Genomic DNA, 12,212 nt, shown 5'->3' on the forward strand with positions numbered 1-12,212 from the left:
GTGGTGTCAGATGTATTTTCCAGCCAGAAGAAAAATGTGGAAGAGGACCTGAAGCAAAGTTTTTCACTCATCCTTCCTATAGAATAGAAACTTTCCCACAGCAGGACCCCAGATTTAACAAGAAGGCAAGTAGCACTGGGTCACAAGGGTGGCAGGGAGAGGAATAAAGATGAGCAGCATTCTTAATGACTTGTGCTCCATATGAGCAGGAGAGTGCTGTCTTCTGAGAAAAGACAGGCCTTTTGCTGTCCCAGTCCCATTTACAAGAGTGTCATCTTGTAAAAAGACCACATATTGCAGTTAAGATCTGAAGATGTGCTTGTTTGTCTTATGCTTCTCAGTCAGTGGAGCAAGAAGCCCTATTTTCAGTCTCCTTGCATTACTTTGCCAGAAATGAATAACCAGTACTTACCAACAGCTGATTTTTTTTTGCATATACATCTTCAAAGGAAGAAAATGCTCTATTTTGTTAAGCTTATATTCCTACTTTTTTTTTTTTTTTACTCGTTAATATAGACCATAATAAAATCTTTATGCAGCCATACTAATAACGTTTGTTTAAAAAAATTAAAATAAACAGCCCCAGAAGTGTTCTATCTACACCAAGTATCTGTTTACCAGAACCATAGGCAAGTACCATGCTCTTATGGATTTTCAGTGGATTTGAAAATTAATTATGTTTGAGCATTCCTGAACATTGCCAGAATTAACAAATTAACTGCTACAGCCACAAAGTGTGAAGGAGAACATCACCTCCAGATTAAGAGCCCAATACCCTACTGAGTTATTCAAGGCATATACTGTTATATCTCTACTCATTTTGCATTAAATTTTTACAATATCAAACTGGAATAATACAATGGCAAACTAGCTCCTATTCATCTGCAGTGGAAAAAAATGAATGTAAGTAAACAATGGAGAAAGTTTTATATCATTTTTCCTACCATCTCTTGTTTTCGTCATGCCTACATACAGGAGTTAACTTTATATAATTAGGTGATGCAAACATGCTGCAAAGAGAATGTCAATAGAAATAAAGATAAAAACAGCTACTTCATAAACATGCATTAACAATTGCTTCACAAAACATGCAATAACAATTTCTTCATAAACATGCAATAGCATGAAATTAACATCTTACCCATCTGTTTTGCTTGGTTCTGCCTTCTAAGTCTTGACTAAATAGTTTACTGAAAAACACAACACTCTGTGCCTATTTCTCAGGGAAATTAAAACAGATTTAGGAGAATGAAGAGGATTCTGATCTGCTTTGGATATCATCATTATCATCATTGTTATCACAACCTATATTCTGATTGAGGAATTTTCTACTCATGATCAAGACAGAAGCAATAGACACTGACTTACAGAGTTCAGTTGAATCTAAAATATTTTGCAATAACTTTTCTTCACCTCTTCTAGTTGCAATAACAAAAATATTGCCTCCCTGTCTTTCTTCTATTGTGTAAACCAGGTATGGTTGAAATTAAACTCACTGAAAAAGAGTAAGTCTGGAAAGCCTTCCTCTGAAATACAATCATACTTTGTTAAGAATATTATGTTACTGGGGTTATTTCTAGTGATGCACTCTAGGTGGTGCTGATATATAAAGCATACATTGCAAGCATTTTGTAGCTACTATGAGAAATTCTGAGACACTTTCTGAATGGATCTTTCAGATGATCAGTTCATGGATTTGGAATTCTGGATTGCAATTCCAAATTTTGATTTTGTAACTTATGTTATAGGTGTACCAGTTTGGGATTTTTGTTTGGCATTTATATAGATTGTAGTCTTTAAAGACTCTTTCAATGAACTTAGGTGTTATTTTTTTGTTTGTTTATTTGTTTTATAAGTTATTTTCAGTTTCTTAAAATAAACAAATAAACAACAAAACAATGAAAAAAACAACCAACCTATAATCTTCCTATCTTCCTTCCAGTCAAAGAAAAATGAATAGCTTAGGAAATTTGCAATTTCTTTTTCTTTCCTTTTTTTTTTTTTTTTTTTTCTTTATTTTATTTCTATGTCTTTTCATTCAGAAACTGACCAGTTAAGGGACCTAGAGGTACACAAGTCCGTGGGACCTGATGAGATACATCTGCCGTCCTGAGGAACCTAGCGGATGTTGTTGCTAAGCCACTGCCTATCATATTTGAAAAGTTGTGACAGTCAGGTGAAGCTCCCACTGACTGGAAGAGGGGAAACAGAACTCCATTTTCAAGACGGGAAAAAAGGAAGACCAGGGAACTACAAGCCAGTCAGTCTCACCTCTGCACCTAGCAAGATCTTAGAGCAGACCCTCCTGAAAACTATGTTAAAGCACATTAAAAAAAAAAGGGGGGGGGGGCAATGGGGGGGGGGCAATAGGTGACAGCCAGCATAGCTTCACTAAGGGCAGATTGTGCCTGACCAATCTGGAGGCCTTCTACAATGGGACTGCAGCACTTATGGGTAGGGAAAGAACAACTGATGTTATCTACCTGGACTTGTGTAAAGTATTTGACACTGTCCTCCATGATATCGTTGTCTCTAAATTGGAGAGACATGGTTCTGATGGATGGACCACTTGATGGGTAAGGAATTGACTACATGGTCACACTCAAAAAGTCAACGTCTCAATGTCCAGGTGATCAGTAACTAGTGGTGCTCCTCAGGGGTCAGTATTGGGACTAATACTTCTTAACATCTTTGTTGGTGACATGGGCAATGGGACCAAGTGCATCCTCAGCAATTTTGCTGATGACACCAAGCTGTGTGGTGTGGTCAACACACTGCAGGGAAGGGATGCCATCCAGAGAGAGGCTTGAGATGGGGGCCTGTGCAAACATCATGAAGTTCAACAAGGCCAAGTGCAAAGTCCTGCATCTGGGTCGGGGCAATCCCAAGCACAAACACGGGCTGAGCAGAAAATGGTTTGATGGCAGCCCTGATGGGAAGGACCTGAGGGTGTTGGTTGATGAAAAGCTCAGCATGAGCCAGCAATGTGCATTTGCAGCCCAGAAAGCTAACCATATCCTGGGCTGCATCAAAAGCAACATGGCCAGAAGGGCAAGGCAGGTGATTTTCTTCTTCTGCTCTGCTCTTGTGAGACCCCACCTGGAGTATTGTGTTCAGCTCTGGGCTCCCCCCCCCCCCCCCCCCCCCCCCCCCCCCCAGCATTAAAAGGACATGGATATATTAGAAGAATACAGAGGAGGGCCATGAAGATGATCAGAGGGCTGGAGCACCTCTCCTATGAAGACAGACTGAGGGAGTTGGGGTTGTTCAGCCTGAAGAAGACAAGGCTCCACAGGGACCTTATAGTACCTAAGAAGGGCCTACAGAAAAGCTGGGGAGGGACTCTTTTTCAGGGAATGTAGTGATAGGACAAAAAAGAGGGGGGATTTAGATTACATATAAGGAAGAAATTCTTTTCTCTGAGGGTGTTGATTCACTGGAACAGGTTGCCCAGAGAAGCCCCATCCTGGAAGTCTTGGGGCTTTGAGCAACCTGGTCTGGTGGGAGGTTCCCCTGCCCATGGCAGGGGGTGGAATTAGGTGATCTTTAAGGTCCGTTCCAACCCAAACCATTCTATGATTCTGTGATTTTAAGTCTGTTTCACTACAGACATTTCACTACAACTAATGTTTTCCCTTTCACCTGATAACATTTGGAGGAGTGACATTGGTGGAAAAGGAGGAAGTTTTACTAAGAATAGAATTCTCTAGATATAGAAACTTTTAATACACTTCCTCCAGTATACTCTTAAATAAAGGAAGCCTGAAAAATCTTCAATACAATGCCTGTTACAATCATAGGAAGACTTTCAGCTCTTTCAGTTGTTCTATTACTCTATTGCACATTTGACCATTTCCATGTTGTGATAAACCATGTTGTGGTTTAACCCGGCCGGCAGCTAAATACCACACAACTGTTCACTCATCTTCCCTTCTTCCTCTCTGGGATGGGGGAGATAAACTGGAAAATGAAGCCTGTGAGTTGAGATAGAGACAGTTTATTAAAACAGAAAAATAATAATAACAATAGTAATAATAATGATAATTACAATAATAGTACTACTAATAACAATGTGTATGAAACAAGGGATGCACAATGCAATTGCTCACCACCCACTGACCAATGCCCAGCCTAACCCCGAGCAGTCCAGCCCTCCCACCCCGGCTAGCCACCCCTATATATTGTTTAGTATGACGTCAGATGGTATGGAATACCCCTTTGGCTAGTTTGGGTCAGCTGTTCTGGGTCTGTCCCCTCCCAGCTCTTGCTGCACCTCCAGCCTGCCTGCTGGCAGGACAGAGCAAAAAACTGAAATGTCCTTGGCTTGGTGTAAGCACTGCTCTGCAACAATTAAAACATCAGCACTCTTTCTCATCCTAAGCCAAAACATAGCACCCTACCAGCTACTAGGAGGAAAATTAACTCTGTCCTAACTGAAACTAGGACAATGGGGAAGAAAGTTTCCCTTATACACAAAATGCTGTCAAGTCCATCTGGACTTTCATAACTACTCTTGTGCTGTACTTCATGAGAAACCCTGCTGAATGACAGATATTAGAGAGGAAGTACAGAGTCTCCTTATATGCTCAAAGTCAGCACTGCTATTAGTTTAGACCCATGGCAAGCTTCATTAACATGACACAAAGCTAGATGTTTTGAAAACTGTTTTGAAATCTGTTAAGAATCAAAGTTTATTACCTTTGGCACTTGGCCACAGTCACGTGGCTTAAGTGTTTATGGATCTGAGTTACTTTCTCCACATAAGACTGCGTTTCACTATGTGATGTTTACAGTTTGGATTGTCATCTTTATTGTGCAGTGTACACATGCCCGTATTACTTGACTGTGACCAGACATCTCAGGGTATCTTTTCATCTCTTAGACTTGAAAGAACAGGAATGTAAGATGGATCTGGAAGCAGGTAGTAGGGTTAACTTCAAAACTTTCAATCCAGCCTAGCAATAACAGGTAATGGGGGAGAACCTTTGGGTAGTAGATTGGCTATGAAAGTCTTGTCAAACTATCCTCCATTGCCACTCCAATACCCTTCCAAGATATTGTGACTTAGTCATAAAAGCAAAGCTGTTGAAGTTCAAGTGTGATATGAAGACCACATAAAACATCCAAATAAGTACCTATGTCCTCTTAGGAATCATCATACATCTCAAGAAAGGTAGAAAATATATCAATTTCAAAACCAGCTATATGGCACTGAAATATCTGATATAGAATAAGAAAATGTATAATTTAACTGGTGGCACCTTCATAATCCTGTGTTTATGGAAATAGCATTAGGAGACAGAATTACTTTTGCTATTCATCATTCTGTCTCCACGATAGAAGCAGACCTTTCAGAGTCTCTGGCATCAGGTTTTCTGATTTTCCCTAAAGCACTGTTGCCTTTGATCCTGCCAGTGCACATACATGATGTGTTTAATTGAGTTGACTCAAGTGTAGTCAGAGCTTGGACTTCCTCAGTTTCCGACTGGGGAATCCAGAAATGCTTCTTTGGGCACACTGTTACTATTACACACCCATACTCAATTTGCTGTCCAGCATCCAGGTCGTTTTTGCAAAGCCACTTTCAGCTTGGATTGCTGCATCAGGTTATTCTGCTCCAGGTGCAGGAATTGTCATTTTACCTTGAACTTCATGAGGTTCACACTGGTGCTGTAATTCTTGTAGCTCATCTGTCCAAAAGGCAGCCTTGCCCTGTAACATACCAATCACTTATAAACACTGTTCAGTTAATGATAAGTTAACCCAGAGCAGTATGTAGGCACACTTGAAATTCAGTGTTTGGACAACAGAACTATTCCCTACTGGAAAAAGTTTACAAGTTGCTTGAGTCTTTTCAAGCATATTTTTCAGAAATTAAAATATCTCTAACACAACTGTTTTAGTAGAGTCACATATGTTAACAGGACTTAACTGAACACAGTGTTCTAGATATTGTCTTGGACGTTTACATGATGAGCTATCATCTGTAGTTTCCATGCTATTCAGAACAGCTGTAGTAAAACAAGGTTAATTAATATCCTGATAACTGGTAAGAAATCATGGATCTACTTAATCTCACTTGAGACCATTATATATCTATTTCTCGAAGCTTCTTTGTGTTGGTTTATTTTTTATACTACCTCCACATTTTTAAAAGTCAAGAATTTTAAAAGTCAACAATGCAGATTTAATATCCATGTTTACGGCAGATACTTAGGAAAAGATATGATTGACAGCTCTGTGGGTTCCCTTATAACTGAAACTTTCTAACTGGAAAACAAACAAACACAAACAAACAAAAAAAAAACAAAAACAAAAACAAACAAACAAAAACAAAGAAAAAAATGTAAGTTTTTTATGATGAATAAAATATTGTTTCTATGAAAAACATTTAAATGCAAAGAATATATTAATAGGTTAAGTTCCCAGTTGAAAATCCTGCTTTTTTTCCGTCAATATATATATATATATATGTAAGATATAAATAAGTGAATGATGTTTAACATTTATTTTTTATTTTATTTTATTTTATTTTCTAATTTATTATTGTCTTTCTCTAGGAAGCATTATCAAATAGAAGGAAAAAAAAAAAAAAAAAGAAAAATTCGTCCCTTAGTTCTATAACAGGATTAAAGAAATGATGCTCTATCACTTCCAAAGCCATTTTGTTATATAAAAAAGAAAAAGTAATTATATAGTCATTCATTTTTATTGATTACAGAGGAAAATGAAAAGGAAGTAGAAGAGAGAAAGAAAGAATATTAAAAAAGAAAAAGAAAAAGAAAAAGAAAAAGAAAAAGAAAAAGAAAAAGAAAAAGAAAAAGAAAAAGAAAAAGAAAAAGAAAAAGAAAAAGAAAAAGAAAAAGAAAAAGAAAAAGAAAAAGAGAAAGAAAAAGAAAAAGAAAAAGAAAAAACTTACATTTTTAATGCTGTCAGATTTTTTTATTTTTTATTTGTTTTTAATATATTGACATATTCAATAATTCTACCTTTTTCTGAAGATCTCAGGCTCACTGTGAGATACGTGAAGTGTATTGAAGTTAGTTCAGTTTTTCTAAATTGAAAACTGAACTTCAGTACACTCATTATCTTCAGTTCTATATTTGCCACACATACTGATGCAATGGAATATGTGACATTGTGTGTGTAGAGATTATTGGGAGCTGGGTGGGGGCTAGCTGGCTGAGTATCAGTCCAGATAAGGCTCACATAATTTTGATGTGTTTACAAATACTTTAGCTGAACATAGGCTGTGTTCTTACTGAACCTATGTCAATTTTGTGACAGCAAACATGTGGCTAAGCTATTATGTTCAAGTCATTCCAAAAATTTTTAAATTGCTGCATAATTTTGCCTTAGTAGTAAAAAAGAAACATCTAGTGCAAAATCATTAAAGAACCCCAAACTCTTCAGTTTCTCCTGAACAAATACTTTGATTCCAGACCACACTTATGGAATGGATTTCTCTAATGTATTTGAAAGAGCTATGAACTGCACTGTCTAAAGTGTTTTTCCCTGATTTCTTACATGAAGACAACAAATATCTCAGCGTCTGACCCTTCTACAAATATTAGCAGATGATCTCTCTGTTATGGTGCATTTAAATTTTCTCCTGACTTTCACCTGAGAAAATTGAAAGGGACAGTCAGAAAGCAACGCACTGTAATGAGTATGTTATTTTAGGTTTTTGAACTGATTCATATGTATTTCCCACTGGAGTGTCTGACACTCTCCAGCTGGCTTCTTCAAGGGGTGCATCTCATATTTTCAGAAAAATGTTAGGGAATCTTAGCAAAAAAAAGTGGATGATGCCTGCAATCTCTGCAAAAAGGATTTCATTTCTAGTACAGGATGAACAGTCAACATAGTACATTAAAAAATCTTAAAACAATGGGAAAATATTTGCCAACATCTCACTCTGAACATTTCTAATTCCCAGAAGAGCCATATATTAAGATCTGCCAAGTCCCACAGTGCCTTGCACTGTCAAAAATGAAGAAAGAGTATGAGCAAAAACGATTCTAATTTGACTCCTTGAGTAACAAATATTTTAACCTTTCCTTTTGGAGTCAAACTGGTATGCAGGGGAAAATATTGAAAAGATAAAAAAGAAATATTTTTTTTTTCTTGACATCATGGTAGTCCTCCTTTTTTGTTGTTATTGTTGGTGGCATTGTTGTTGTTGTTCATGCATGACTGCAGTCCCTTTGGCAAGCATGGGACTCCACATAGAACATGAGCAGATCTGTACTGTAACATACCTGAGTAGTTATTGACAATGTTTAGCTTCTGAATACTGAAGATGGTATAAGTAGATAGTTTCAGAGCTTGGAAAAACTTTGAAGACTGGAAAATAAACAAAGAAACAAACAAATAAAAAGCAGTTACAGGCTGCTAACTGAATCAAACCTTGCTGCTTGAAGTGTGTCCACTTCTTTTCTTTTGTGTAAGAGCTGTTGTCATATTGTCATAATCCCTATGGGAAAGACTGTAGAAGAGGTTGTTCTGCTGCTGAGGTAATGCATCACATCTGAAGAGAGATGGTTTAATCTGTATGGACTCTTATACTGTATTCTCATGGAAGTTGACTTCAGTGTCTTACTAGTTCTCTCATTCTGACTCTAGATCACATTATTACATAAATGAGGTTCTTATGTTGGTGGGTTTTTAGAGAGGATGGTGGCATAAGGGAACCATTTTTAAAGGTACATTTCACTGTAACTCTGTGTTAGACCCGATGAATTAAAAGAACAGAACATGGCAACAAAATATGGTAAGGCGAGAAAGAGAGAGTGATTTCCTGGGAAAGTCAGTCTATGGTATTCAAATTATTCTGTGAAAGCCTGTCTCCTGCTTGGTATAACTTCTGTAAGAAAAATTACTTCTCCAGGGCAGAAAAGCTGTTTCTCATTATCTTTGTGGCTTGCAACCTTTTTAGCTTCTGATTGAGCCCTATACATTCTCATTTACTTCTGTGGTCAGATCAGTTCAACTTTCAAACATCTTCAACTAAGATGTATAAAGTAATTTCAGTTTCAATGGTATTCTGAAATAATGTGCAATAGCATCATGATGTACCTCATGTTGACACATGTAGCATGTAGAGGAAGTACTAGGATTTTTCACTCTGGGGATTGTAAGAATTATGTTTTATGTATTCTTCTATGCTGCTTATAAAGTAGCATTATAATTAATGCAGCTTGAGGTGACATTTCCCCTAGAAAAATGTGTATTGTCCTGGGAAGAATTAAAGGGAAAATGGAAATTACCTCATTTTTCTCAGCTCCCACTCCCCTTAAAGAGGAATTTAAGAGACGAGCATTTCTTCCTGAGCTGGGCCTCCACCCCTGAAATGTTCTGTACTTAGAGAGGGAAGGAAAAACAAAAACAAAATATTTTTACTACTCTCCTGAATGACAGGAGCACAGCTCAACCTCCTTGGACATTTGGGAAAGAAGATCCTAAGCACATATGTTAAGAACTTTACTCACATACTGTGAACCTCTGAATCCTCAGTGTCTAACAAGAAATGAGATCAGAACTTAGGTGAAAAGGAAATGAAGAGCCTACAAGACTAGCCAGACATTTTATGAATGTCAATAATGTCTAAGTGTTGTTCCATAACAGATCACATCTGGGAGTGGGTCTCCATCCTCAATGGTGTCCAACTTCAAATGCTGAAAAGGAAGTATAAAAATAATTTGGTAATTATAAACTAACTTTTTAAGATGGGGAACACCTATTTACTTCCAGGCAGCACATTAATTTATGCTTTCAAGAGTGATGGTCTTGTTATTCAAAACCACATGTTCGTTTCCAAAATTAAATATCCTTCCACTTTTATTCTGAAAGTTGTAACTTTAAGTAGAATTGCTTCCTACTCTTCAGGGGACTTGTTCTCTTGGCATCTCCAAATGTTTTGTGCAATAGTCTCTATTCCCAGCATTTATCTCGTCTCAAGTTTGACTGAGTCTGTCTGTAACTGAACTGCAGAACAGAATCTGCAGGCTCTCTTCTTCCAGAAGTCATTGTAACACCCATACCTTATTTTAAAGTTAGTGTTGTGCAGCTGGCAAGCTGTATTACTGGTATTTCACACAACTTTTTCAGGCTACTTATTTAACTGCATGCCCTCTGTTGCTGTCAAGTCACCCTGATGGAAAGTCATCTCTGGGTTGAAGTGTTGGCTGGATGCCTTGTGCTGCCCTTTGTGATTCTAGCTTCATGGAAGTGTGTATGTGTGTGTTTGTGTGTTGGGGGAGGAGAGGAGAGAAGCAGTCCTGCTATCTGAGCAGTCGAGCAGTCACACCTCATGCTTTGGTGTGTTGCTCTGCTTGGGTCTTAGATTTCATTTGTGCCCACCCAGTTTTTAAGTCCTTCTGACCTGCAGACACTGCAGAGCTGGATTCCAACATTTGTGATCAGACTCCTCATACATATTCAGCCCCATATTCTGTTCAGATTTACACTTTGTAATTAAACTACTCACTACATATGTAGATTAGCAATGCCACTAGCCTTTCACAGAATCACACAGAATCACAGAATCACAGAATTTTCTAGGTTGGAAGAGACCTCAAGGTCATCGAGTCCAACCTCTGACCTAACGCTAACAGTCCCCACTAAACCATTTCCCTAAGCTCTACATCTAAACGTCTTTTAAAGACTTCCAGGGATGGTGACTCCACCACTTCCCTGGGCAGCCTGTTCCAATGTCTAACAACCCTTTCGGTAAAGAAGTTCTTCCTAACATCTAAGCTAAAACTCCCCTGGCGCAACTTTAGCCCATTCCCCCTCGTCCTGTCACCAGGCACGTGGGAGAACAGGCCAAACCCCACCTCACTACAGCCTCCTTTAAGGTATCTGTAAAGAGCGATAAGGTCGCCCCTGAGCCTCCTCTTCTCCAGGCTGAACAAGCCCAGCTCCCTCAGCCGCTCCTCGTAGGTCTTGTTCTCCAGGCTGCTCACCAGCTTTGTCGCCCTTCTCTGGACCCGCTCAAGCACCTCGATGTCCTTCTTGTAGTGAGGGGCCCAAAACTAAACACAGTACTTGAGGTGCGACAGAAATAGGTCTTCCTATTCAGTATTTGACCCCTATGCTCAGTTAAGTGTTTAATTTATAGGCAGCAGCTCTATTAGTGTATTCAAGAATGCCTGGCAATTATCCTGGAATGGAATTGTTAGAACCATCCTGGTGAAGAATGTAGAGTGTTTGCAACTTTCCCTGGGTAATTCTTGGACTTGGCTTGACAATGAAAATTGTCATGACTAAAGAAAGATTATTCACAACCTGTCTGTTTTGAGGCCTTTGACTGTTTATTAACACAGACTTGAGATGGTCTGTGGTATTTATTCTCAGTTACTGTAGGTGCAAGGTTCTGAAGCTGGTGATGTAATGGACAAGATGTGTCCAAGCTAGCTCGTGGTCAGCCTTTCCTGATTTTGGCTCTCAAAGCCTTATTCTGCATTACACCTTCCTGTGCTTCCTAAGTTAGAGTGTGAGAACAGTCTGAGATGGCTTCTATGCCCACAATATGCACAAATCTGTAATACCAGTGACAGGAGTTTCTCTATAAGTGGGAAGAACCACTTAGATAACAGGTGCAATCCAGACTTTGGAGGAAGCCTTTCCAGTACAAGTTATGTGATACTAACATAATATTATTGCACTGCCTAGCTCATTTATTTCATGATGTTGTCTGCCAGGATATTTTAGCTTCCTGGATTTTTTAGCCTTTGATATAGTCAAAATCCCTAGAATTAGTAGTACTTTTAGCATAGCAATAAATTCAGAAAACAAAAGGGCAGTAGATATTTGAGTTCTGGCTTCATTAATATCTACAACCGTTAGAGCAAATTAGTCAATAAAAGGCAGACAAGGTCTTTCAAAGATGCATTTCTCTTTAGATGACTGCAGAATCCTATTTACTTTACATCACAGTCTGCGCTGATCCATGTATTTATGGAAGCCAGTGCCTATGTCCCAGAGTAGCACAAACACTGTTCAGCAATGTGGTCCTTTTAGTGCTGTCTGTGGATTGTACAGATACCTTCCACTTCTGCAGCTGCCATAAGCAGTATAAAGCAAGAAGCAGAGTAGCCTATTTTCCTAGTTTGGCCACCAGTTTCATTTCATAATATACCATAACATGTGGGGAATGCTAGAGGTTAACTTCTGAAAAAGTAAGATCTGCCTTCAGATGTGAACAAACG

The 12,212-nt window shown here is 38.5% G+C and overlaps 1 long non-coding RNA gene across 1 annotated transcript; it reads right to left on the bottom strand.

The window, feature by feature from the left end:
• Positions 1–3,977: 3,977 nt before the first annotated feature.
• Positions 3,978–7,130, bottom strand: LOC311430305. Its single transcript, XR_014688685.1, has 2 exons — positions 6,990–7,130; positions 3,978–5,712 (listed from the first exon to the last, which is right to left on the bottom strand). It is a non-coding gene; the product is annotated as an uncharacterized lncRNA (long non-coding RNA).
• Between the last annotated feature and the right edge of the window lie 5,082 nt (positions 7,131–12,212).

The sequence above is a fragment of the Aythya ferina genome (assembly GCF_964211825.1).
Source record: "Aythya ferina genome assembly, chromosome: 1".
Lineage (NCBI taxonomy): Eukaryota > Metazoa > Chordata > Aves > Anseriformes > Anatidae > Aythya > Aythya ferina.